The following is a 27,270-nucleotide window of genomic DNA, read 5'->3' on the forward strand; positions in this document are numbered from 1 at the left end:
TATTTCGCCAATGCGCCACCAAGCTTGGGATCTAAGATGTTATGTCCCTTGTGCCTGTAGTTACGCTGTCTCACTCACCCTTCAAACCGTAACACAACAATACCAAGTATTGCTGCTTGGCGTCAGAATATCTAATGAGTGGGTGGTACCTACCCAGACGGGTTTGCACAAATCCCTACCACCAAGTACAGACTCAAGGGACATGTCGTTTTAGTTTCCAAGGTTGTTGGTGCATTGACTTTGATGAATTGAAGAAACTATACGCATGTCTATCAAGAACCTTGCTATGTTATTATACTTAATAATATATGTATGTTTTTTATAGATTTATATTAATAGCGTCTTTATGAAAGGACTATTACATATATATCATATTTTATATCTCATATTCCGATGGGATGATGAACAGAAAGATAGGAGAGAGATCAGGCAGACAACGGCAAGCAAATAATAGGATTTTAACCGAGGTCTATACAACCAAACTCTAATTAGGAATGAAATATATTTTTTTTTATTATAAACTACCCTCCGCCATATTGAAAGTGTATATTTACTCGACGACCTCCGTGGTCGAGTAGTGTGTACATCGGTTTTCATGGGTACGTCACTCCGAGGTCCCGGGTTCGATTCCCGGCTGAGTCGATGTAGAAAGTTCATTAGTTTTCTATGTTGTCTCGGGTCTGGGTGTTTGTGGTACCGTCGTTACTTCTGATTTTCCATAACACAAGTGCTTTAGCTACTTACATTGGGATCAGAGTAATGTATGTGATGTTGTCCAATATTTATATTTTAGTTAAGAAAATATGTGTGTACTTATGTACGCGCCTCAGAAGTTTTACTTCTTCGGAGTAAATAAGAATAGTTTTTTATTACATGCCAAATTATTAATAACAGTAATATAAAAAATAAAAACGTCGTAAATGTAATTTCATAGTTTTCCAGCACTGCTATAATATTTACTAACATATTTAATCATTAACAATTTAATTTGTAAAAAAATAATATTTATTTACGTAAGAATTGTTAACATTAAACGTGGACTGGTGATCCTCTGTTCAAAAAACGAACCAGCCCTCCCGCCACCAGCGGAGGCAATAAGGCGAGGTGTTATACTTTCAATGAAGCTTTTTGCACTACTGCTCGCAGGTCCAAGTGTTTCAACAGTAAAAAAATAATTTGGAATAAGACACGAATATTTGGATCGTGTGTTTAGCTTTTCCTGTATAGTTTCTTGGACATGAGACGGCCAGCGTGGCAACGTCCCACGTGTAGCGTCCCACACTAGGGCCAGTCCATCAGGTATATTAGTCTCATCACGACTAATTCAGCGGGGCTCAGTAAGAGCAGAATGTCGATGGTGGCAAGAGCCCCTTTTATGGTATCAAATCTGTAATAAATTAAACATTATAATATGTGAAAAGATGTGAAGTTGTCTATTTACGGTATACACTTAATCGGTTGTTTAGTGAGCAACTTCATCATGTAGTTTTAAAAACACCCTGTGCGCGAGCATTTAAAAAAAATACTCCTATAATGACGCGCCAAAAAAAAACATCTTTAAGTCAAGAATAATTTTGCAAACATAAGAAGTAGCTCTTGATAATATTCGTTTTCTGAACTAATACTAATTTCTAAGTTTGCTAACATGCTATCAAAATATCCACTTTTGTTTGTTTGTAGGTAAAAAGGAATGTAAGGTTAGCATAACAAAGGTATAAATTAATTAATAAATAAGGTATATTACTTTATAAAAGAATTGTTTTCATTCGCGTGTCGCGTGTGTTCTAGGTACAAAAAAGTAGTCCATGTCTTTCCTCGGGGTTGAAGCTCGCTACATACAAATTTCATACAATTCGGTTCAGTTGTTACGAAGTAAAAGCGTAACAAACTGACGGACAGAGTTGTGAGAGATGCGAAAGTTCGCATTTATAATATTAGTAGAGATTAGTTGATAGAAAAATATATTTGTAAATTTAATTGTTTTATTTTAGCATACGTTACATACGTTATGAAATCGGTGTCCAAATTTGTGAGTAAGTGTGGGTGAGACTTTTAAGTTTGTTCGCGACCCTGAATTTTTCTCTGATCGATGAAAGTAACTTGCCAACGTAATATAGTAACCATTTTTAACCGTGTCTCATTTTATTTCAGTGTGTAACTTACCCACACAAAGAGATTCTCATTTTGGGATTTATTTTAAAGTAACTTTAGTAACCACCCTGATGCTGCAGGGCACCGGCAGCACGAGATTAATTAATTAAACTGAATGAAGTACATCACTCATGGTATTTCAATTGTTACTATCCAGGCTTGGCCCCGTCTTTGGTTAAGCTTCACACCTTCCTAACTCGGCTAACTCGATTCAAGGCTGGTGATAAAAAACGTGGACTTAATATTTGTTGACTTCCAGGCAGGATATATTACATATATATGTAACTAACATGACTGTATTTTTAAATGTTGAAAAAGAATAACTACTGAATTTCTTGCCGGTTCTTCTCGGTAGAGTCTACATTCTGAACCGGTGGTAGCTTCGCTTAATATAGTTTATTAAATATCGATTCAAAAGTGCTTGTAAAAGCCTACTTGAAAAAAGTTTATTTTGATTTTGATTTTGTATAACATATTATTTCTTATTATTTATTATTAAGTTGTAAATAGGAATATTCCTTATTGATTTTAAATGTTTCAAAGTAAAAATGCGCAGCTTAGCGCAACAAAATGAATTTATTAAACGAGGTGCGCCGAGCGGAATATGATTTTACGAAATTGCATCCCGAGATGAGAAATTACAGTAGGATCAACTATCAAGATTACGCAAAGTGATTCGGATGAGTAAATAATCTAGATAGGTTGTTATTTATATCAATTAAGGGAAAGAAATGGGACTGAATTATATTTTTCGGATTTTAATACGAAATAAAGACAAAAATACGAATTACCGATTTACGGCAGAGTAGGGAAGAGACACTTTTTTTATTTACCCATAAACCTTAAGTATCTTAGAGGAATCTGGAATTCGTGGCTGCTGTCCTTCCTCCAGAGCTGCTCATCATCCAAGGAAAGACAGAAACTCTTTTAACTCTTTTCTCTGTTGATATTAACTTCTTCAGGTTTGCATAATTGTAATCTGCTCAGAGATGTGGAATGGAGTGATGTGTGTGTGCATTTGATCGTTGGCCATGGCGGCAAGAACTCTGAAACGCACCGACCAACAATGCTCGTTGCACCACCAGTGGTGGTTACCACAGTACAACCTACTGTAACCTTGAATAGCTCCATCCTATCCAACAAACCCGACTATGAGCTTTTTGTGTTACTTTCATCCTCAAGAAGCCGTTTAGTCATATAAAGCCCAACAGCAGTTCCCAAAGGATCTCTCCTCGGGTGTTCTTAGCGCTAGATGTGAAATTATGTTGTATTAGATACGTTACACTCATACGCTGCAATAAAATTTGACCTTGAAAAATACTATCAGTGTCTTATTTCAATTTATTATTTCACCAAAAAAAAAAATTCTAATATGTTTCGAATATTAATGTTTTGTTTTTTTTTTGTTGACGGTACAGAACACAATGCATCTGCTAAACACCTGGTGAGAGAAGGTCGGTTAGTCATCACAAGTATATAACGCTATATACTTATATAACATTGTACTTTGTACGAGCTATGTGCTGTGCTAATCTGTATATCTTAATTATCTTTCAAGGTTATGTCGGAATTAATTTATTTGTAAGCCGTTTTATACGCGAGTTTAGGCGATCTCCTTTTTCGAAGTTAATTCTTCTTGTATTGTTTGTTTATTTGCTTTTTCTGTTACTGTAAATGTAAATACGTGTAATATTCCTATTCTAAGAATCAGAATGTTATAACTCTGTGTTATAGGTTTATCTTTTTCTTCTCGTACTTATGGACTGGTTATTGATGGTATATCCGGACGAGCAGTTTGACCATTTGATAGTAAATGGTCAACATCGCACCATAGACATTGGCAACGATATTGAGATTTATTAACGATGTCTTACGACGACAATGTATCACCCACCTTGAGAATTGTGTTTTTATGTCCCTTGTCTCTGTAATAACATTGGCTCACTCACCATTCCAACCGGAACACAACTATACTAAGTATTGCCGTTTGGTGGTGGAATATATTATGAAGAGTGGCACCACAAATGCACAAAGACCATACATTATATGTAAGTGTTGATATATTATTCTATAAGTGGTTTTCAAAAAGTTGCGTATGCAAAATCCAGTGCTTTCTATTTGTAGGTAAAGCTTTGACTTCTAATAATTAATTAATCCGTTCATAATCTTCTCCTTTCACGAGAGAATATTAAACATTTAATTCTCTCACCGAAACATAATGTATGTTGAAATTAATATCGGATAAAATACACTTTATATCTGAAGTTTGTCCAATTGTAAAAGACGAAATATTGTCTTTCGAGATCCTGCTTTTGAATCTTGATTTAGTTTTAATGAGTTATACCCGAGTCTCCGCGTGGACTTTGCGTGTGTGTGTGTGTGTGTAGTTATTTAACTATCCTTTGATAAACCTTCTAGTCTTTTTAACCATTTTTAGGGGTTCGTCTGATATCCTCATTGATACGCCATATTTTATCCGAATCTACTGAAATAAAAATGTTGAAATTTAATATCCATACCAATATCAATTTCTGTTTTTAGGAGGAGATCCATATGATTGGATGAAATATTCTCTCCGTCTCTTTCTCTTTGTCTCTCTTTGCGTAAATTTTTATAAAATTTTTAAAGTTAATTTTTATTATTATTTCAATTCACACGGCGTTTCAACAACAACTTTTTTATGTTGTTAATTTATTTTTCAATTTTTTCATCAGCCTACTGCTGTCCTCTGCTGGACATAGGCCTCCCCTAGAGCGCGCTACTTGCTCGGTCCTCTGCTTCCCTCATCCAGCTTCTACCAGCGATTCTGCGAATGTCGTCGGACCAGCGGGTCGGAGGTCGCCCTACTTTACGCTTACCGAGACGCGGTCTCCACCCTAGGACTCTTTATATATATTATTATTATTTTATTTATTTATTATTATTTTTTGTTACTTTTTTATATATATTACGAGAAATAATAAATAAGGAAAGCAACTTCGATCCAATAAGGTGTCCTACGACACCACCCCACGACCAGGTGTTCTTCTTTAAATACATAATAGCACATTTGCCAGTGTGCAATGCCAAACGTGCTACCTGATAGTAAGTGATCACCATCGTCCATAAACTTTGGCACTGTAAGAGTATTAATCCTTTCATCACCAATGCTCCACCAACCTTAGGAACTAAGATGTTAATTCAAACCAGACCACAATAATACGATGTAATGTTTGGCAACCTGGAGAGGCTTCCACAAAGCACTACTACCAAGTTACCACTACAGTGGTTGATACAAAACACTAATTTTTTTATACTAGTAAAATGTACCGTTTAAAAATGATTTAAACCAATATAAGAATATCCAGGATATCTCTGTCAAATCCTTATGTATATCTCGGGATATTGAATCATCGGATGACTGTATTTTTAGATGACTGTTGAAAAATTGTAACTACTGAGTTTCTTGCCGGTTTTTCTCGGTAGAATCTACATTTCGAACCGTTGGTAGTTTTACTTTAAATAGTTTGTTAAATGATGAGATTCAAAAGTGCTTGTAAAAGCCTACTCGAATAAAGTATATTTTGATTTGATTTGATTATTATGAAAATGTTACGGAACCCCACATTCATTGTTTACTTGACCCCTAAAATATAAACGAAAATTCCAAGAACGTTAATCAGCACGGGAACTGCATTAGCACAGAACCGTCTTCAGGATATTCAGCTTGCACTTGACTGGTTTTGAAATAAACTACAATCATATTAATTTACATTGAAATTACGGGATTTTAATATCACCATTGAAAGATATTATGCAAATGCCTTTGCATTGATTAAATGTAGTCGTTTTGCGTCACGCGTGACACGGCGAGTGAGTGGTTGAATTTTTTTTTGTTATGAAGATTAATTGTATTTATAAATGAATTAATGCAATTTTTGATAGTGACATTCTAACACGTATATTTTATTTTGTTGGTGGTACGGCTTTGTGCAAGCCCGTCTGGGTAGGTACCACCCACTCATCAGATATTCTACCGCCGAACAGCAGTACTCAGTATTGTTGTGTTCCGGTTTGAATAGTGAGTGAGCCAGTGTAACTACAGGCACTAGGGACGTAACATCTTGGTTCCCAAGGTTGGTGGCGCATTGATGATGTAAGGAATGGTTAATATTTCCTACAACGCCATCGTCTATGGGCGGTAGTGACCACTTACCATCGGGTGGACCATTGCTCGTCCGCCTACCGATATCATAAAAAAAAGTATATATCATTTTCTTTCTGTGCTGTTGACAGCAGCACATATTAAAAAAATATATATGAATACACAAATTATTCTTTGACAATATATACGATTGTTAAGTTTACAACGTTGGGCCCTTCTAGTGAGTGTAACGTAACCAAATTTTATTTCTGTTTGATAAGATGTAACAAACCAACTAACAGACATTGCAAGATAAATTAGAGTATAAAAATATAATAATATTATTACACTTAAATATTTTCATTATTCGAAAGAGACAGAAAACGAAAAATGTATGTGAAACCGTTCACATTCTTGAGAAGAAAGATCCTTAGATAAAAAATGAGGCTGATGTTAGAAATTGTTAGAGAATAATTGAGTTAACTTAATTCCCCTTTTTAGCGAGAGACTAAGCTGTGTGTGCGAAAGCGTTATATACTCGAGTTATATAATAACTTATTCACAACTAAACATTCATAAAATTTTAATTTAAAGTCGTCTCTTTGTAAAATTATACAACGAAAATAATGAGAATCGTCGAGAGTTCGCACTCGATGTTGCAATATGGCGTCCGACGCAGACCTTAGAACAGATAAAATTACAACATGTTTAATATTTCCAACAGATTTAATATAGCGATTAATGCAAAGATAATTTATTCAAATAATAATCTTAATCTTCTAAATATATACAAATATAACTTTTTTTTATTTGTGCGTTAATCACGTGAAAACTATTAAAGGCTCTATTGATATGAGACGCGGAAACCTCTGTGGATGGTTATAGAGTTCGATTTTTGAATTCCCTTGATCAATCTCCATTTTCAGGTTTCATCCCCAGCGAAGCGGGTGGGTGACATAGTGGTGTGCTGTATATATCAGTATATAATAGGTATTATGTTTTTTTTTGGGCGTCAATCATGTGAAAACTACGGAAAGTATTTGATTCTATTATCAACCGACGCGGAATCGTCAGTAGATCGTTTGAGTATTTAATTTTTGAATTCCGTTTAGTGTTCCCCTTATTTTTGCCCAGCGAAGCAGCCGAGTAACAGTATTAAATATAATTTGGTAAATTATTCTGGTTAATATAAAATCTTTCTTATTTACTCTGCGAATTTTTTAAGCTCGTTTCTATTATGAATACATGGTGATCTATGTCTGTGTGTTTGTGTGTGTGGGTTAATTTTAAAAAGATTACAAGTAACGTTTTATTTTAAATATAAATCTACGTGGGGATAACTTTGATTGCTTGACTTTATATATATACTAGAAAGGTAACATTTGTAGGGATGTGAGTGAGTTTTAGTGATTTTTAATGGTAAAAAGCCTTATTCATGAGTTCTCTAGGGTATAAATTATATTTATATGATATAATTTTCTTTATTAATAAATTATTTATAAAGAAACATAAAACTATTAATATTTTACATACTACAGTTCTGGGTCCATATTATAATTTGGCACTGGAAATTAATTTAATAATTTTTATATCAAGCAAATCCTTGATTTCCCCGAAAAGTAGAGACGGGCTTATTACGCGTAGATCAGGAGAAAGGAATAAGCTGTTATGAAAATATTCTTTATTTATACTTTAGTTGAAGTTCTTTGCAGTGAAGCTTGTCACATTAAATATCAGTCGAGAGTGTAAGGCTGACAATTCTTTGTAGCTAAAAAAAAATCATCCAAAGACGTTATATCAGACGAGAGTGTATAGTGGTCAAAATATATTAGAAAATGCAGAAACGAACACCCACGAGCTAATTGTTAAATTAACAATCACATTCGTTTAAATTGAAAGCGAAAAGATCTTGACTGTGAGAAAATATGCCCGAACGGCAACAAATGGAAATGTATCATTTCTAATCGACCATCGACTTTAACTGTCAGAATGAAATACTGCGACGATCGCAAACGTTTTCAATAATCCTCTTTACATCCCCGAATTAAGAAATTCGATTAGTGTAGTTTAAGAAACGCTAATAATATTTACAGTTTTATTTAGAGTACTAGATCAGTATATGGGACATCTACGAGGTGTTACTTGATTTATTTTTAACATAACTTAAAGGATCGAACGCATCTGCGCGATTTTGATATCTTAGTAATTATGGACGTTTAGGTGACGCTGTAGCTTTACAGAGGAATCCAAGAGATTGCTTCCACTTGGCTCGGTCGCGCAGGTGTTTTCAATCTTTAAGAATTCCGCGCAAAGATACCCTTAATACTTCGAATTAATATGATAAATATTTAATTAATTGTACTTGTTTATGTTCAAAGTTTTTGCAATCAAGACAAGATATTAGACGATAAGAAATATTTATTTAGAAATTGTAGTTTTGTGTGTAAAATAGAATAGTAATACTATCATAAAATAAAATTGGAGTGTCGGTTTGTTGTATTAAAATAACTGCTTTTTGCTAAATATATATGTGTATATACACGGTACATTGACCAAAATATTTTTTTTTTATAATTTTTGTCGGTCTGTTTGTTCAGTCTTAGCTATGGAACGTCTTGGCCGATTTTGACGGGACTTTCACTGGCAGATAACTGTTGTAATAAGGAGTAACTTAGAATTTTATTTTAGAATTATATATAAAATAATAATGAAGTCACGCTGCAATGCCCAAATACTATCGAGTACCGCGCGCAGCCCTCGTGCATGTGACCAGTCCGCCGTCCGGTGCCTCCCACCAACGACTTAATATCACAAAAGCTATCTAATACAGAAATTGAAGGATATCTTTCTTGTTAAATTCAAGCGCGCATAAAGTCGCGGGCAAGTATATTATAGAACGATCCCGGCGCGTCTGTCAGTCTGAACGCGATAAACTCAAAAACTATCTAACGGAATTTTATATGGTTTTCATCAGCGGATATAATGATTGACGTGATGTTTACTTCCATAATTAATTATGGTTTTGAGTAAATTAGCTTAATATTCTGATGATCGTTGAAGATGTATTACAAAACAAAGAAATGAATATACCAAGGTAATATTCAACTTTTGTATAATATGTGCGTTTTATTGCCAAAAAAAGCATTTGCTTTTTTTTATTTTAAATTAAATGTCACTTCTACGATATTCCTAGCTCTATGGCGCCACAATTTGCATCGGCTGATTTTAATATTAATTGTTGGAACCTTTTTATGCAGAGCGTTTTACTTATAAAAGATTTTACGAAAGATTAACTTCAATGCTAAATTCATTGTATTTTTTTATGGTAATACTTTTTTCGCTAGATATACGAGCACTGAGGCAAAAGATCGTTTTAAACTAATATATGTTAAACAGATAGATAAAATCGTTTATTTTATTCAATTGAAGCATTATTGTACTCCCTCGTTGGCATTGTGGTTAGCTTAACATGCAGATCCCGAGGGTCTGGGTTCAAATCCCGTGTCGAGCCAAAATAAACTCTTACTAATAAATATTGTAGCGGTTGTGTGGTTACATAATGCTTTGTCTTCTTCTTATCTATGTTAATTTACTGATGACAGAGAGAGACAGGTTGTGTATTTCTTTACTCACTATAAAAAGTGTAATAATAGCGTTGTAACACGATAGAATATTTACAGTAACAGTACAAACAGCTTATAAAGTTCCCACTGCTGGGCTAAGGCCTCTTTCCTATTGAGGAGAAGGTATGGAGCTTATTCCAGCACGCTGCTCCAATGCGGGTTGGTGGATACACATGTTTTCCTTCACCGCCGAGCACGAGATGAATTATAAACACAAATTAAGCACATGAAAATTCAGTCGTGCTTGCCTGTATGTTAAGTCTCCTGCCTGGAAGTCAACAAGCATTAACTCCACGCTTTTTATCATCAATATAATCTTGTATCGAATAATACGCCTTCTTTACCAATGTATTTTTTACAAATGAATTTAATCTATGAAACGGCAAAATTAAAAATGTCTGCGGAATTTTGTTATAGAAGCGGATACCTTGCCCAAGAATGATTTATTGACTTTGTGGAGTCGTAACTTGATAATTTCGTGAAGATTTGTAACGTAGTACCCCCAACGTAGCATTGAGTGAAGCGTGAGTCGTATCAAGTAATCGTTTATATAACATTTTGTAAGCAATTACAACGTTTTTCTGGAATTTGTTAATTTTATATAGAAATATTAAAACTTGTATTAGCGTTACTAAATCAAATAATTTCTAAAACTAAGTGCTCATGTAAATACGAAACGATGAATGAGAAACGCCGGCGTGGCGGCGCGTGCGCAAAGAAACAGATGTCCCGGGTTCGATGCCCGGTTTTGGCAGCGTGTACGCGTCTTTATCGAGGGCTCTGACGTTATACACAGTATGTTTTAAAATCTATTTTAATTTACTTTAAATATTTCTAATTATTAAATAAATATTAATAAATAGTTTATTATTCAATATTGTTATAAATGTAGTTTTTTTTAATTTTGCTATTTAAATGTTAATATGTAATTAAACAATATTCTTATATATTTTTTTATATATAATATGTGTCACTTGGAATGAAAACCTTAAAATATATTTGAAAACGATATTAATTGTAGAAAGTCTTTCTTTATAATAATTCGACTTGTATTAACTTTAAAGTTCTTAAAATCTTGTAACTAATAAATCAACAAGGTACATGATATTCCGAACTTACATAAACTGAAACAAAAACTTATTTTGAAAAAAAAAAAAAATTAACTTAAAAATCTTTAAGGACGGTAAACGGTCCATGGTCGAACAATATTGAACCTACGCAAAAAAGTATCAAAATCGTTCATAAACAAAAAAAAATATGGCCGAACATAAAAAAAGTCGCCGTCAGATGGCATCGAAATCATTAGTTATTAAAAGAATTTAAATAAATAATTATAGACTAAAAAAAAAAACAAAAAATAAGACATAGATATTCGTTAATAAAATAAATATATTATTTTGTGTTTGTGTGTGTGATTCACACAGAGAAATAACGACGTACATGCACAACGCACACACAGAAGCAGAAAGAACGCTGCAGAGGGGGCATGATTAGCGTAAGAGATTGTCACGCCGTTTGTCGTCACGGCATACGAATCGAAACCCCAAGACGCACAAAAGATGTTTAATATCCAAAATATATTCAAACAAAACGAAAACCACCTCTTTTATTAAAGTCCGCTAAAAATGGAGGAAAAGACGCGAATAAATAATCGTTAATTAAATTAAATATAAAAAAAGTATAGTTTTGAATCACGCTATATAACGAAGTTTTATTTTTACCTTGTCCATAAAATTGGTTCTTTTGTTCTTTGATGTAAGACCGTTTAAACGCCACATGGCCCACGCGTGGCTAAAATAACATATGGTCAAGCGTGAGTCGTATCTCAAGAAGATTCCGGTACAAGGCCATTACGACTAACTGACAAGTTTCTGGTAATTTATTTATATACGATATACTACTAATATTTTAATTTGCTATTCCGTCATTATTGGGTATAGACATATATTTGACTGCCCCGTTGGTTTAGTTGCTAGATATAAAGACGCAGATCCGAGGTCTTGGGTTCAAACCCCAGGTCGGGCTGATAAAAATATATTGGATATCTATCAAAATATTCTCAGTAACGTCTCAGGGAAGCATCTGAAGTATTTTGAATATTAGTAATTCCTTAATTAATATATATATTAAAATTGACCGCCGAGGCCGAGGGCCAGCTGATGAAAATTTTACGACCAAAAGACCCACAACTATTTTAACTCAGGATTTCAGTATCTGTGAGCTTATCTTTCCGAGATCTAAACAAACACGTCAGGCAGATATATGTATGTATGTATATATACACAAATATATTTGCAGCTTATTTATATATGTGCGCTATGTATTATCTATACATATATATATACACGTAATAAAATTTAAGTGTCCGTTTGTAATATTAAAATAACCGCTTTTTACTAAATGCATATGTATACACGGTACATATACCAAAATAACATTTTTTCAATTTTTGTCTGTCTGTCTGTCTGTTTGTTCCGGTTAATCTCTGGAACTGCTAGACTGATTTTGACGGGACTTTCACTGGCAGACAGCAGATGTCATAAGGAGTACCTTATAACAATAACTTTTTGTTAAATTCAAACGCAGACGAAGTCGCGGGCACTGCTAGTTATATAATAAAATTTAAATTTCGTCGAATTACCAATAACCCTGTATGTGTTATTGGTAATTCGACGTATTCCCGTTAGGAGGTGATAGGAGTGACTATTTGCAATAATTTTAACCCCCATATGCATGATGCAAAAGTGAACCATTTTTGAGTTATCACGTTTTTTAGATTTTTTCAAAATAAGTCAAAATTGCAACTTCAAAAATTTATTAAAAAAAAACCTACTTTTTTCTTCTGATTTATAAAAACGATTAGACACTGGATATTTTTCAATATTTAAACAATAATTATCGGTCCAAATTTAAAAATTCGAGACGGAAAACGATATTATTTCAATATTTTTTTTATTTTTTTCCCTCAAATATGCCTGAAAAACAAAATAAATCATTATGAAACTTGTTCTGCAGATTATTTTAAAAACATAATCGTTTAATTAGCTTTCCGAAAATGTATAAAAACTAGGAATTTATTTCAAAGAAATCGAAAAAAAATGATCAGAAAGGACGCTGCCGGAAATTCGTATTGGAACATGACCGAATTCGTACTAAAGGTCGCTCTTTAAAATTCCCACAAAATTGATTTAAAATAATAACCAATGTAAAAAAAACTTCCTTATTTACTTAACTGACTTAATACAAATTTAAAATTAAATTTAGATTCATAAACAGTTCAGTAGCTAAGTTACAATTAAGATATTTTGTAATTTAGACTAGTTCTTGCTCGAAGTGACTTGCGAACCAAGCTCCGACCTTTGCCCATACTTATAGGAGAAAAAAAAGAATTGACACTCCTAATCCGACTGACCCTGTCCATACACGAGTAGATTAAGAACTTGAAATAGAAAAGAAATAAAAAATAATTCAATAATATTTGAATGTTTTAAAAAGTTTTAACTATTAAAGGGAAAAATTAAAGTAATATCTTCTAAACTTGTTACTGCTGGGACAAGGTCTCCATTTGAGACGAAGCTTTGGAGTTTAGTCCACGACGCTCATCCAATGTGGGTTGGTGTATGCACCAGTTTCTTCACCGCGACTGATAACGATATGAATTATAAAATAAATTAGGTATGTACCTAATAAATAGAATTATTCTGTGGTGTATTCTCGGGCTTGAACCTGCACTCTTCACTTCAGATTCGCGTATTCTAGGCACTACGCCACTAGGGCTTTTAAAGCTATATGAACGATACATTAAATCCTTCATTATCAAAATGAGTAAAAGCTGGAATTTTAATAGCGAAATTCCCACGTCCATTTTAAGCTTTGCGACATCTTTAATATGTTGCAGAGCATTAAACTTAACTTTTAAATGTTTCAATATTATTTTTTCTAGTATATTTTTATATATTTTTTCATTCATTGCTATATATATGTGACATAGTAAATTTATTATTTAAAAATTTACAGAAATGTGTTAAAGGATATGTAATGAAAAAAGAACTAAATTAAATAAAACGCTGTTGACTTATAAATTATAGAAAAAATACGCCATTCAAAAGATTTTTCTGTGGCATTGTACCCAGGATGCTAGCACTACCTCCGTGAATCGCAAGGTTCGGTCTTTGAGCTCATGGGTCGCCTGAAGTTATTGTTTATTTTCTCCTTTTAATTGATTTTTAAATGGCTAATTGTTTATCTATAATAATATTATGCAATATGCAGCTAAAGCGTCACGATGCTTCGTGCAAGTCCGTTTGGGTAATCTTATTGTGTTCCGGTAAGTGAGAATCTAGTTCCCAAAGTTGGTAGCACATATTTTTTATGGGGCCAATCTCTGTGCAGTGGCAATTAGCACTTGGTGGCCGATTTGCTCGTCCAGATATTTGTTTGGTTGTTTGTTTGAACGCGGTTATCTCAGGTTCTACGAGTCGGATTTGTTTTAGTCAAACAAAAACTACTAACATATTGCAAAAGAAATTACGCAGATTTAAGACGAACGAGCGTAAGAAATTCCGTTATTTTGTTGATCAATATAATCGTTATATAATAAAATAAGGCTACTTACAAAGTGAGCTTGCTATAAATTGAAATACAAATGTTCCTCTACTGTTTTTGATACCTTAATTGATCTAAGAAAATATTGTTAATGGCTTGGAATAAGTTCCTCAATATTGCTATAAGATATGTAACCTCTGTATATCCTCATGATGGATTTTCGCTGCGCCGGCCAGACCCAAGAAAACAAGTTTCACAGAATATATTGCACTATGAATTCTCATATTGAAATGATAAACGACACTATCGGAAATTTTAGCAATGGAAGAATTTAAGCCAGGTCGGTTTAACGTGTTTTCCGAGGCACGTGGCACACAGGCAACGTCTCATCTTCGAGGTGCTCTTGAGAATAACTGAACAAAAAACTTCAAAAACTTCTTTTCTCGATCTGGAATTTGAATGCTGCATCTCGGATCCTGAATATTTATTATTTTTATATGACTGATATATGTAATTATTATATATATAAAATATATATTTATTAAATACGATCGTTTTCGTCTTCAATTCGAAATGGTTTCAATTACCTTACTCTTAAATTAACCTTGAAATCAAACAAAATTGATACAAATATCTTCCAATAATAATTTTAAATATTCTCAGAAACCTCTAAATATATAACTGACGCGCTTCTGATAAAACGATCAGACGGACAGGCGTATATTTTAAATTGATTTCAAGTGAATCATATTGTGTTTACATCAGCTATGATTTTGGTATGCGGAGAATAGGGTAGCAAATTTTAACGTGAAATTTCAGTATTATTCGTTATTATTTTTTTTAATTTATAAATATTTTTTGTTTTTTTAATGTATTTTATTTGATGAATAATTTTTTTTTAATTTTAAAATTTATTTTGTTTTTTTGTGATACATTTATTTAGACGATAGCTATTATTAATATCATTTTCAGTATTTATCGTTTTTTTTATTTATAAATACTTTTTGTTTTTTTAATGTATTTTATTTGATGAATAATTTTTTTAAATTTTAAAATTTCTTTTGTTTTTTGTGATACATTTATTTAGACGATAGCTATTATTAATATCATTTAATTTAATTTGAATATCTTTATTAATAAACGCTATTCAAAATAACTACTTCCATGTAGATAATAAAATTAATTTGATAATTTTTAGTTCTTAGTCATTTAAATAACTTTACAGATATCAATCAAACAATCAATTTTAATATACTTTAATTAATTAGGCTCATAAAAATACTTTTAATTTGTAATTTAAGATTATTGAAACGTAAGGCTACCATTAATTCGGAATGTAAATTATATCTAAGAGTAGTGGCAATACTTGGTGGTAGAGCACAAGCCCGTCTGGGTAGGTACCATCCACTCATATATATTTTACCGCCAAGCAGCAATAATTAGTATTGTTGTGTTCCAACTAGAAGTGTGAGGGAGTGCCAGTGTAACTAAAGGTACCAGTGACATAACATCTCAATTCCTAATATTTGTCAAGTTTTGTAAGAAATGTTAAAACTATCATACGCAGCCAGTGTCAATGGCAGAGGTGACCACGTACCATCAGGTGGCCCATTTTCCCGACCGTATTCCTATAATATAAAAAAATACGAACTAGATACTCCGACAAAGTTCACTTGAAACATTGATAAAAAAATACGGTTAAAATTTGTTTGTCTTGACGATATTCCTTATCATCAAAACATTGTATATAATCAGTAAATATTCCACAGCTGGGCAATGGCCTCCACAGGCAGGTTTCCTCACAATGTTTACCTTCACCAAGCATGAGATATACTCAAACTAAGCGCGTAAGCTTGTGCTTGTTTGGGCTTGAACCTGCATTCTTCAGTTGAGATCTATGCGTTCTAGGCACCGAACCATTTCGTTTATTATATTATAGAATTGAATAACTGTGTGGTCTTTTTAAGCTAGTCCGTTTATTTAATTTCAATTTGACAATTAAAATAAAAAAATAATACATTATTTTCTTATCTTAAAACATTAGTCAGAATTATGGCCACAGTAGCGCAGATATAACTCACTTAAATTGCGATGTTAGGTTTAATAATACTTAGAGAAGAGATAATGAACGTATTGAATTACTGTTGCGAGATAACGAAAAGACGGCTTCAGTTTTAAGTGTAATTTAATAAAACTTAACTCCCGAAAGATTCAAATTCGGGACAGAATTTTGAATAAATAGCATTGCGTACTTTATTATAATTAAAAAAAGATCGCTCAGTTGATAGAACACATGGATTTTAGATTCGTGAACAGATTCGGAGTTCGAATGGGGGCAATGTACTGAGTGTTTTTTCTTTTTAATATGTGCTTGTAATTAACTGATTGGTTATTAAAAACTTGCCAACCTGATAGTGTTATAAGGAAAATAGATAGCTTATGTTCTGTTATCTATCTTTGTGTAAAGTAGATGGAAGAATTATGGTAACTGTACTATTCTGCCTTGAATTGTTATTTAAAAAGACCTGCGTCTCGAAAGAATAAATTCTCTCTTCTAATTCCATTCTAATTAATAAATTAGTTTATTAATTAGTATTTATTCAGACGCGCAGAGAACACTAGTATCAGTAAAGAATTCAAAGTGAATAAATTGTTTATAGTAAAATAATGATTAAATAATATAAATCAGTTCCTTTTGTTGGTTCTCCATAAATTTTGAGTTTGTTTTTGTGAAAGATTTTTGACAATCAATCAGCGATTGTAATGCTTTTATTATAAATAAGGATTATGACTGTGATGTTTTTCAACAGACAGACAAAATAACAAACGCAAAAATATAACTCGAAATACGTGAGAGGATTGTAACGTTATCGAAAAATAAACTCACATTTTTCAAAACTAAATTTCACTCTCTGAAGCAGTTTGATCGCTTCACCAATTATTACGTAACACATTTTTTTTAATAGTCAAGCAAACGGGTAAACTGGTGGTAACTAGTGGTTACCACCAAGAACTTCTAACCATTTATTACACCGCCAATGCAATTTAAATTTAGGAACTAAGCTAACTGAACAAGGGACATGTCAGTTCATTCAATATGTCAAAAATATTACTTACCTTCATTTAATATACACTATTTCCAATTTAAATATATTCTTTTCGGCCTCCTAATACTCAAAAAACAATTTCTTTAAGCTTTTTATTTTTACATAAACCACGAGTTCGCGTCGATCTTCCAAATCGTAGACGAATCACAATATTAATGGACACCTAACATCATTTGGCGACTTTTGCCATTAATAAACCGTTGCTAAGTGTGCAAAGATTATTCCTTCAGTCGACATATGACTGTGGACAGTAGACTTAATGATTTTGTTTGTGTATAATTAAGTCTAAGAGGTATATAGGGTTAATGTTGGTGGTGCATTGGCGATGGAATTGCGAATATATGGTAAAAAAAACTGTGCCAATGTGTATGGCCAGTGGTGGTTACCATCAGTGGCATTTACCGATCTATGTACTGCTATAAAAAATAACTCATAGTAAAATTAATTGGCAATTTGGCACCGTCCCTGCGATATCTTAGATAGTATACCGTAACAAACAAATCAACATAAACCAAGATGTTGTAAGTCGTTTTGGTTTTCATGTTTTTTTTTATTGTAATCTCTAGACACCGTTTCGCAAAATTAATGATAAAATCGTACAAGAACAAAGGCTTGGTGAATTTTTCTTTTATTCATAACGTCCGTGCCGAATGTTTTCCTTACACATATTATGTAAATGTTTATGTGTAATGTATGTAAAATGGGAGTTCTTTGACTCCTGGACGTTTTGGGTTACCTATTTTTATTACATACGATTTTTATATCGTCTGCAGTCACACTTACTTAATTTGTTTTTTATTTTTAGGTCTGGACTACACCAATTATTTTGAGTGAACGATAATGCTCTTTGTTTTTTTTTATGTTATAAGTCGGCGGACTGGCACATGTGCCACCTGATGTTTAGTGGTCTCCACCGCCCATACACATTGGCGTTGTTAGAAATATTAACCATCCCTTTCTTCGCCAATGCGCCACCAAACTTAGGAACTAAGATGTTATGTCCCTTATGCCTGTAGTTACACTGGCTCAGTCACCCTTCAAACCGGAACACAGAATACCAAGTATTGTTGGTTGGCGGCAGAATATTTGATGAGTGGGTGGTACCTACACTGACGGGTTTGCACAAAGCCCTACCACCAAGTATGCTTTGTTAAAGCGTTGTAGTGTTAGTCCACAAAGTGCACATTTTTAAGGCCCCCATTTCTTCTAGAATGCTGAATAAAATAATAATGGTTCTTTTCGGTAGAATCTAGGTCGCCTACTTAGAACTGGTTAAGTATATATGTGGCAGTACATTTAACTAAGACCTTCTTGAAACAGCCTACTCGAATTAAGATAATTTTGATTGTTCTTTCATCAGCAATTAGTGTATCCTTTGCGAAGAGTGGAATACTTTTCTTATTTCACGTATAGCAAATCTTTTTATTGGCTCGTGGGGTGTAACAGGGTTATGTAGGATCTTTACTCACTATAACTTTTTCTTGGCTATGCTCGATACGGATCTATGAGAGTGCGCGACCGCTTTGACATACGCGTTCCCGATCTCTCACTGATAATGTGCTGATAAATCAATTCACTGGCAAATTTTTCTTTTCAAGTAATTCAAACATTGCACTGACAGCACATAAATGGGCTAAGGATCAACTCGTTATTTTAAATAGTTTGTTACCAGAACATAAATATATAAGGCATACAGCTCAACACAATATTATATAGATGATAAAACAGCTTGGACTTAGTACCAGCTTAGTAGTAGGATATCTAATATAAATTAAATTGTATTTGTTTGACTTGACTTTGTATTTTAAACGTTGGAAAAGAGTAACTACTGAGTTTCTTGTCGATTCTTCTTGGTAAAATATACTTTATTCAAGTTATCTTTTACGAGAACTTTTTTTCCTTTTGTTTATCTTGATATGCAACTTCATCATGCTGAACAACGACCAAAATTATCAAACATCTTCAAATTCAACATAAAGATCGTATCGTGAAGATAAACCTCATCACGTAGAATCCATAGCATAAAATTTCGAATACATTTATGGTCCAATAATCGTAGCTGGAGGAATGTGCTATTGACCGTGTTTCATAATACAATATTATATGTTTCCGCAAAAAGAAATACGGGCAAATTTAGAAGACCATTGAAGAGTATTGATTTATGTCAATTTTCTATTATTCTCTATTTTCTTGGTTTAGTTTATGGTTTCCTTTTGAAAGTAAAGTTGGGATTTTTTCTGGACTTACTCCTAAGTTTACTTGGTGGTAGGGCTTTGTGCAAGCCCTTCTGGGTAGGTACCACCCACTCATCAGATATTCTGCCGCTAAGCTGCAGTTTTTGTAAGCGAGTGTAATTATAGACGCAAGGGACATAATATTCTCAACCTTGTGGTGGCCCATATTGGTGGTCCGCCTACCTACATCATAAAAAAGGTAACTGAAATATCGTGATTAGGTTTTTAATAGTGTAAGTTTCTCATTTTTGGAAATACTTTTTGGATTAAGTCTTTTTCATCTCTTGATATTATAACATTAGGGCGTTGTACCTCTTAATGAGGGGTTGATTTAAATATTTCATTTCTAATATAGCTATGAACATATGAAGTCCTTCCAACCGTAATTTCGTGACAGTAAAAATCAGACAAACTCGGGTCAAATAGGCAATTCAGACCCGAAATAAACATTTAAAGGGTTAAGGGTCTTTTAGCAAATAAAATATGCCAGCGATGCCAGACCATAACGCTTTGTTAAAATCTGATGTCCTAGAGACAATCTATTCAGAGGAAATAATTATTATCAGAATTCGAGAATATAATTTTTTTTAATGATTAATGAAAACATAAATATTATTTATGGTATTATTTTATCATTAAAAATTTTAAAATCGTTCTACTTATTAAAAGGAGTACTTTTCGAAACAGGAAGATATTTATTTATTAACTTAACACTTCATTACACGAACCAGAAATAAAAATTATTCAACTGTGTCTAAAGAAAACTAAATAAGAAAGGATTGTGATCTTCTACTGAGCTTTCAGAACACAGAGTAAGAAAAATATAGACAAATAAACAAGGTATAGGTACAATTTAAAAAATACTAAATAAAAAATATGTAGTTTGAGGATGTATGTAAAATATACATATAATAGAGTTGATAACGCTCCATCGATTAAAAATAAGAAAAAGACAATTAGCTGAAGATTTGAGAGAATTATTTGAGAATAAAAGCTTCATTTAACTCCGTGTTATTTGTACCGGAAGTTGACAAAATCGAAAAAAAGTGACGGCGAAAAAATTATTTTCAGGAAGTTCATAAAATTAAAAAAAAGCAATTATCGCTGTTCCCGATGTCGCTATCGAGATTTGTGGTTAACTTTTGACGTTTCAGAAGCGTTTTCTGAACTACTATTCAACTCAGTTCGTCCACCATATTGGACACGTAAATTCAGCAACGCTTGACAATATATGTGTAATCGTTGATGATGCACACACATTTTCATAGGGGTATTACGAGTACGAGTACTACCCGGAACAGAAATAAAATTATTGATTGATTGGTTCAACTTGTATTCGGCCACAAATATCAAATCGTATTTTTTATTTTATTAAATATCGTATATTATTAAACAAAATTGCATAATTTTTTCATTACTAATTATGAAATGTAAACAGAAATAAAAAGATGTGCTGCGTATTTGACCTTATTTACATTTCTAACATGTCCGTAGTTCACAAACGAACACAAAAGCTCCTTATATTATAAAATACAATGCATAAAAATAACAGTGCTGATTAATGAAATAAATTAATAAAACTGTTAGAATAAAATAAAAAAAAAACTATTGTAAACTTAAATGTCAAAAATATTATTTATTATCTATTGTAACACAGACGCTGTTCGACATTTAATCAGAGCCCAAGGGTCCAATCGCGTCAAAGCATTCAAAATGGCGTCGAAAATGTCAAAATATAAATGGTACGTCGCGACATTTCGCTCGCAAATCCTTCCACGGTCGGGTGACCACCCTCGATGGTCCGCACTCAATTGTTTCGCATAATAGAGAAATTTCGTTAACGCTTGCAACCTTTTTGTTTTTTGGAATAAATGAGGTCGCTTTCCTTTGTGAGTAATACATTGTTTATTAAACAAGAAAAGGTGGAACTGGAAAGATTATGCTGATAGCGTCTTGTTTACGTAATTAAGTTTCGCTTCTTATAAATACCGTTTAAAAATGAAAACTTTATTTTATTATAATTTGTTTTGACCAATGATTACGCAAAGTAAACACATACATTAGTCACGTACAACAAAAATGCACAAGATGTGGCCTTATCGCTAAAACAGCGATCTCTTCCAGGCAACCTTAAGGTAGAGGAAGGAAACAGAGGTGAAAAGAGGGAGGGGTATACATAGCAGAGATGAACATAATATTTAAATACATTACAGTGATATAATAATATATTTAAAATAAAATAATGTACAGTACTTGATATATATACACATGTGTGCATATAGTTAGATATAATTTATATAGTAAATTAAATAATGGTGTCATCCTCCTGACCATTTGCGGCCACGATGGCTAATCTCAAGGATAACCTTAGGGTAAGGTTAACTAGTCAATTATGCGTGACATATTACGGTGGACTAGTGTGTCTTCCAGACACAGGGGTGCTACTGAGAATATTTCGACGAAAAATCCCGGAATAAAAAAAAATAATTATCGGTCTGATCTGAAGTTTCAACCCAGGATCTTGGGTCCTGCGGCCTTATATCTAGTTAGTAGACCGACACAGTTAAGATTATTAAACATGCAAAATAAGTATTTAAATCATGAATTTTACGTCTCATTAATTATAAAACAATAATTAAAATTTATTGACACCTGACTATAAACATATACGTCAATCTTCTTCAATTCACCTCAGAACACATCGTGAAATGTCAAAGGAGATGCGAGGTTGACTTTAATAATTACAAAGCTTTCCAACCCCGCTTCCAAAGCCACGAGATATCCGTGTTTTGTTTGGGATAATTAAATTTTCTTTTTTAACAAATCTTTTATTTTTTTCGTTTTCCTGCAATCCGTGGGAGTGATTTCGTGAAAAGGGACGGAAGTGTGTAACGGAAAGCGCGTTGTTTGATTTGACCAATGAACACGTGTGGTTCTAGTGTTGGTCGTCAAATAATACCAATCCATTTTCCACGAGGCTAATATATTAATATGTTGTATTACCAAGTGGAATGGTGGCAGAAATGCTAGCATTTCTTCTTGCTATAACCAGCTCTTCTTTCACCGGTGGAGGCAATAAGGCGAGGTGTTATACTTTTATTGAAGCTTCTTGCACTACTAATAAAAGGACCGAGTATTTATAACAGCAAAAGACTATTAAAATAAAGCACTAATTATATAATTATTGAATGTCATTACACAGTTTTACGGGAACAACTTTGTCTGCTACAAAGTTTTTCCTTTTTCATACACCTGGGAAACATTTGAGGTACAATACAAGACTAAGTATGCAGTAGTTACATTTTAACGAGGAAGGACTAAGTGTACAAGTCCACAGTGTATACATGGGAACACTTATGATATATTAGATAAGAATTGCCGGTTCAACTTACTTAAAATGTTACACCTTTGCCAGATTACATTACATACATACATACATTAGCAGCCTGTAAATTTCCCACTGCTGGCTAAGGCCTCCTCTCCCTTTGAGGAGAAAGTTCTGAGCATATTCCACCACGCTGCTCCAATGCGGTTTAGTGGAATACACATGTGGCAGAATTTCGTTGAAATTAGACACATGCAGGTTTCCTCACGATGTTGTCCTTCACCGCCGAGCACGAGATGAATTATAAACACAAATTAAGCACATGAAAATTCAGTGGTGCTTGCCTGGGTTTGAGCTCGAAAGCATCGGTTGAGATGAACGCGTTCTAAAAACTGGGCCCCCTCGGCTCTCGCTCTCTCTACCAGATTATTTATTACAAATCTACCTATAGATATATTTAATATTCATATATCAATATACAATTTTAACAATTATTTTTTTTATATTTTTATTTGTGTTAATAACCCATCTCGTGTTCAACGGTTAAAATATTCTCAGAAATCTTCCGTTTGTGAAATGAATTTCTACGATGTGCAATCGTGAACCTGTACTGGAAAAGCGTTGTGGCTGAAGCTTCAACTTTCCCACTAAATAGACTGGGTTTCAGTTCAGCAGCGGGACAAGTATGGGTTGCTTAATATTATTTAAATAAAATATAAGCTAGGCAGAAAGCGATATAAAATTTGCTATAAAACCGGAAATAAATCATAAAACAGTCAGTCTATTTATTTTATGTCTCCTTCAAATATATATTTGTCTCCTTTCACGATCTCGGACCAAGACTAGAAAAGACATACGTAGGAAAAAACTTCGATGTTAAAGGAAATTTTAAACTCATAACCTAATATTGAAAATAGACAATCAGTATATAAAATAAAATGTGGTCTTACCAATAAATTCAACTATAGATAAATATTCCGTCGCTATGCTTGATGAAATTAATTCCAGATGTATTGCTGAGATAATAACATTTACTGGAAGGCTATTGTTAGAATCCCAGCATAATTCCGGTCGCATTTCTCATCCTCATGTATAAATACTCCAGGTATTAAATCTCGGCAGCGCGGTTGAATCTCTAAACAAACATTTAATGTATCGGATGAGCTTTTCATGTGGCGATTTTTAATGGCGCATTTAAAGATTCGGTGTTCTGAACTTGGTATTTAATAGCTCTTGATTACGAATAAATATAAAAGTGCTCGCCGTGGTCATTACGTTTTTGATTTATTTACTCGTTTTTAATTCCTTTCTTTTCATTGTTTTTCTATTTTTAAAGTATAAAATGACGGGAATTTTCTCGCAAAGGTTCTTCTGTGCGTGTTTTAATTTCTCCTCTTCGATCTTCCTTTTTTGAATATAGCTGACATTCTTTGAAATCTTCATGTGTGCTATGTTTGACTGTAGAATGAATGAATGAATGATAAAATGAATCCCTAATTCTCTTAGAGATCCAATTAGAGAACGACTTTACCGATTTTATTCATCTTTTTTTAAAGTCTTTTTAATACTTTGTTTTTACGGACATAAAAAATAATTAAAATTGGAGTATTTCAGAAAACTTTAGATCGATTACGTCTTATTAGGAGTTTAAATGGATTACTGTGAGCCAAATATTTATCAGTAACTAAAAAAAATACAATATAAAAGGAAACTTTTATGCTGCTAAAGAATGAACCATAATTTTCAAAACCATCACTGCAATAAGAACGTAATTAAAAATGCCAAAAATATAATTTATTATTTGTTCTAACAAAGCCCAAAGGACCGAAGGACCGTTCATTAATATTCTAATTATGAATGAAATGATCACAAAAATAAATGAATTCGAAATATGCTAGGGTCGAAGTCGCAGAAAATATCTATTTTAGAATACTTAGTCAGAAAACTATATAACATTAGGTCCGTTAAATACAAAATAACGGCCAGTGTAATATTTCGCGCCCTTTTCGTCATTAACCGCGGCCATCTTGCGTCGTCGTCGCCAACATGGCGGATTTATAGTCGATCGTAAAGTGCGCCAAAATTAACAAAAGGTTTGGCAGCTGACGGGTTTTAAATATAAAGTTATGATGAAAATTGTTCGATCGCTCGCGATGTTATCGAACCAAGTGCGGACATAAATAGAAGTGTGTAACAACAAACCTGCGTGAATATTAAATTTAAACCGAAGCTCGTTCTAATTTGAATAGTTTCTATGAATTTTACTAATTATGCGACCAAAACTACTAAACTAAACCAGTTAATACTGGAAATTATTGATGTAAGATTACTTTGGGATTAATTTAAAGTGGTTTTAATATGTCATTGTGATATTCCGTATATATCCCTTTCTGTGCAAAGGTATTCTTAAATTCCTCTCCCGATAAATTTGAAGAAACGAAATTGATAGAATTAAACCAATTAATAAATGTATATTTCTGTACAAAAACCTTTACTAAACATTGCTTCCATTGGTGATAGCACTTGGTTAATTTTTTGCTGCTTGCATTATTGCCAATATTCTATGCGGTCATGGTTTGGACAGTAACTATTTTTATGTGTATATAATTGTGTTAATAAATATTTTGTCGTATAGTTTTTTCCTATTAGAATACTGTAGCAACGTGTAACATGCATGTAGTATTCGCACCACGGATTCAAGTGACTATAAACGTAATGTCGTTTGCCGTTACGGTACACTGTGCGGTCTTATTGCAAGGCCCCAAAATTTTACATAAAAATAAACTAGATGATCTGGATTTAGTAAAGGTAAATAAATGAGTAGTTATATACTAATAATGTAGCAAAGAATTCGATGGGATTCAGCATTTAATAGTTCAATGAACCTAAGCTGACATTTAAGCGCAAAATATCACATTTGCGTAAATGAATAATTTATTTGGAGTAACGTTTTCTCATAAACAATATACCAGAATCACTGCTTTTATACAGATGTTCATATACATTTTACTATTGGGACAAAGTAAGGGTTTTTATTATTACTCCGTTCACACTGTATCAAGAATCCGGAAACGCATAAAATTCCCTTAACAACAATAATCTTGGAGCAATATATACAATGTCATAAGTGAATATGCGAATTTTAGCACTCAGCAGCAGCTCAAATCCTCGAGCTATTTCTAAATTAAGTACATTTATTATTTTGTCTGTAAAACAATATTGTTAGAAAGAAATATTCACAACACATCCTTTAAAAAGAACGTCGTTTTAAGAATAGGTCGCATAAGTTTTTTTCAAATGTGATATCAAAATTTAAAAGTCGAATCTGTTGTCTTTGATAGATAAAGGTTTTACTTCTGTCTCGTGTAGTGGATAATATTTTAATTATTAAGTTTTAATTGTCCGTTATTAACTTGTGTACCTTTAAAAATATGAAAAATATTGTATTTTTCTTAAAAACAGTACTTTTACATACATACATAGCCACTGTTGCTGAAGGATTTGTTAATTTATTTATTATACAAACATAATTAACTTGGTGGTAGGCCTTTGCGCCACCCACTCATCAGATATTCTACCGCCAAACAGAAGTACTTGCGAGTGAGCCAGTGTAACTACAGGTACAAGGGATTTAACATCTTAGTTCCCAAGGTAGGTGGCGCATTGGTGATATAAGGAATGGTTAATATTTCTTACAACGCCATTGTCTATGGGCAGTGGTGACCACTTATCATCAGGTGGCCCATTTGCTCGTTCGCCTACCGATATCATAAAAAAAAAATACAAGTAAAACTTTCATACTCCTTCCAAACGTATTTCAGGTAGCATGCTCAAAAATGAATCAATATTTGATTAAATAGCATACTCGTTACTAGAATGCTTATTTAAAGAAGTTTCCACACATGTGCAATTAGCAATTAATTAAATACTCACTTCCGTGCACAATTGAAAACGTATGTCAGTACCTTTATACAAAGTATCTGTTTCGTATCTTACGTTAATTTTATTAACACATTAACAATTCCATTGTGCTGTATTCTTGTATGAGACAATCTTAATAAATCTTAAACCTTTTAAATTACTTTGATCTCACGGTAACATTTTACTTTATAGTAGCATTTTTATTTGTCGTTAACTATGAAGTTTGAAGTAAAATACATTA

At 32.9% G+C, this 27,270-nt stretch overlaps 1 long non-coding RNA gene across 1 annotated transcript in view; it reads left to right on the plus strand.

Annotated features, from left to right (window-relative positions):
• The first annotated feature begins 557 nt into the window (after positions 1-557).
• The window catches only part of LOC135194173 (uncharacterized), a 185,571-nt gene continuing 158,858 nt past the window's right edge, over positions 558-27,270 (plus strand). The window contains exon 1 of the long non-coding RNA XR_010309694.1: positions 558-651. This is a non-coding gene — a long non-coding RNA (uncharacterized LOC135194173). The remainder of the gene's footprint in view (positions 652-27,270) is intronic.

This window comes from Vanessa tameamea, chromosome 26, assembly GCF_037043105.1.
Source record: "Vanessa tameamea isolate UH-Manoa-2023 chromosome 26, ilVanTame1 primary haplotype, whole genome shotgun sequence".
In the NCBI taxonomy this organism is placed as follows: domain Eukaryota; kingdom Metazoa; phylum Arthropoda; class Insecta; order Lepidoptera; family Nymphalidae; genus Vanessa; species Vanessa tameamea.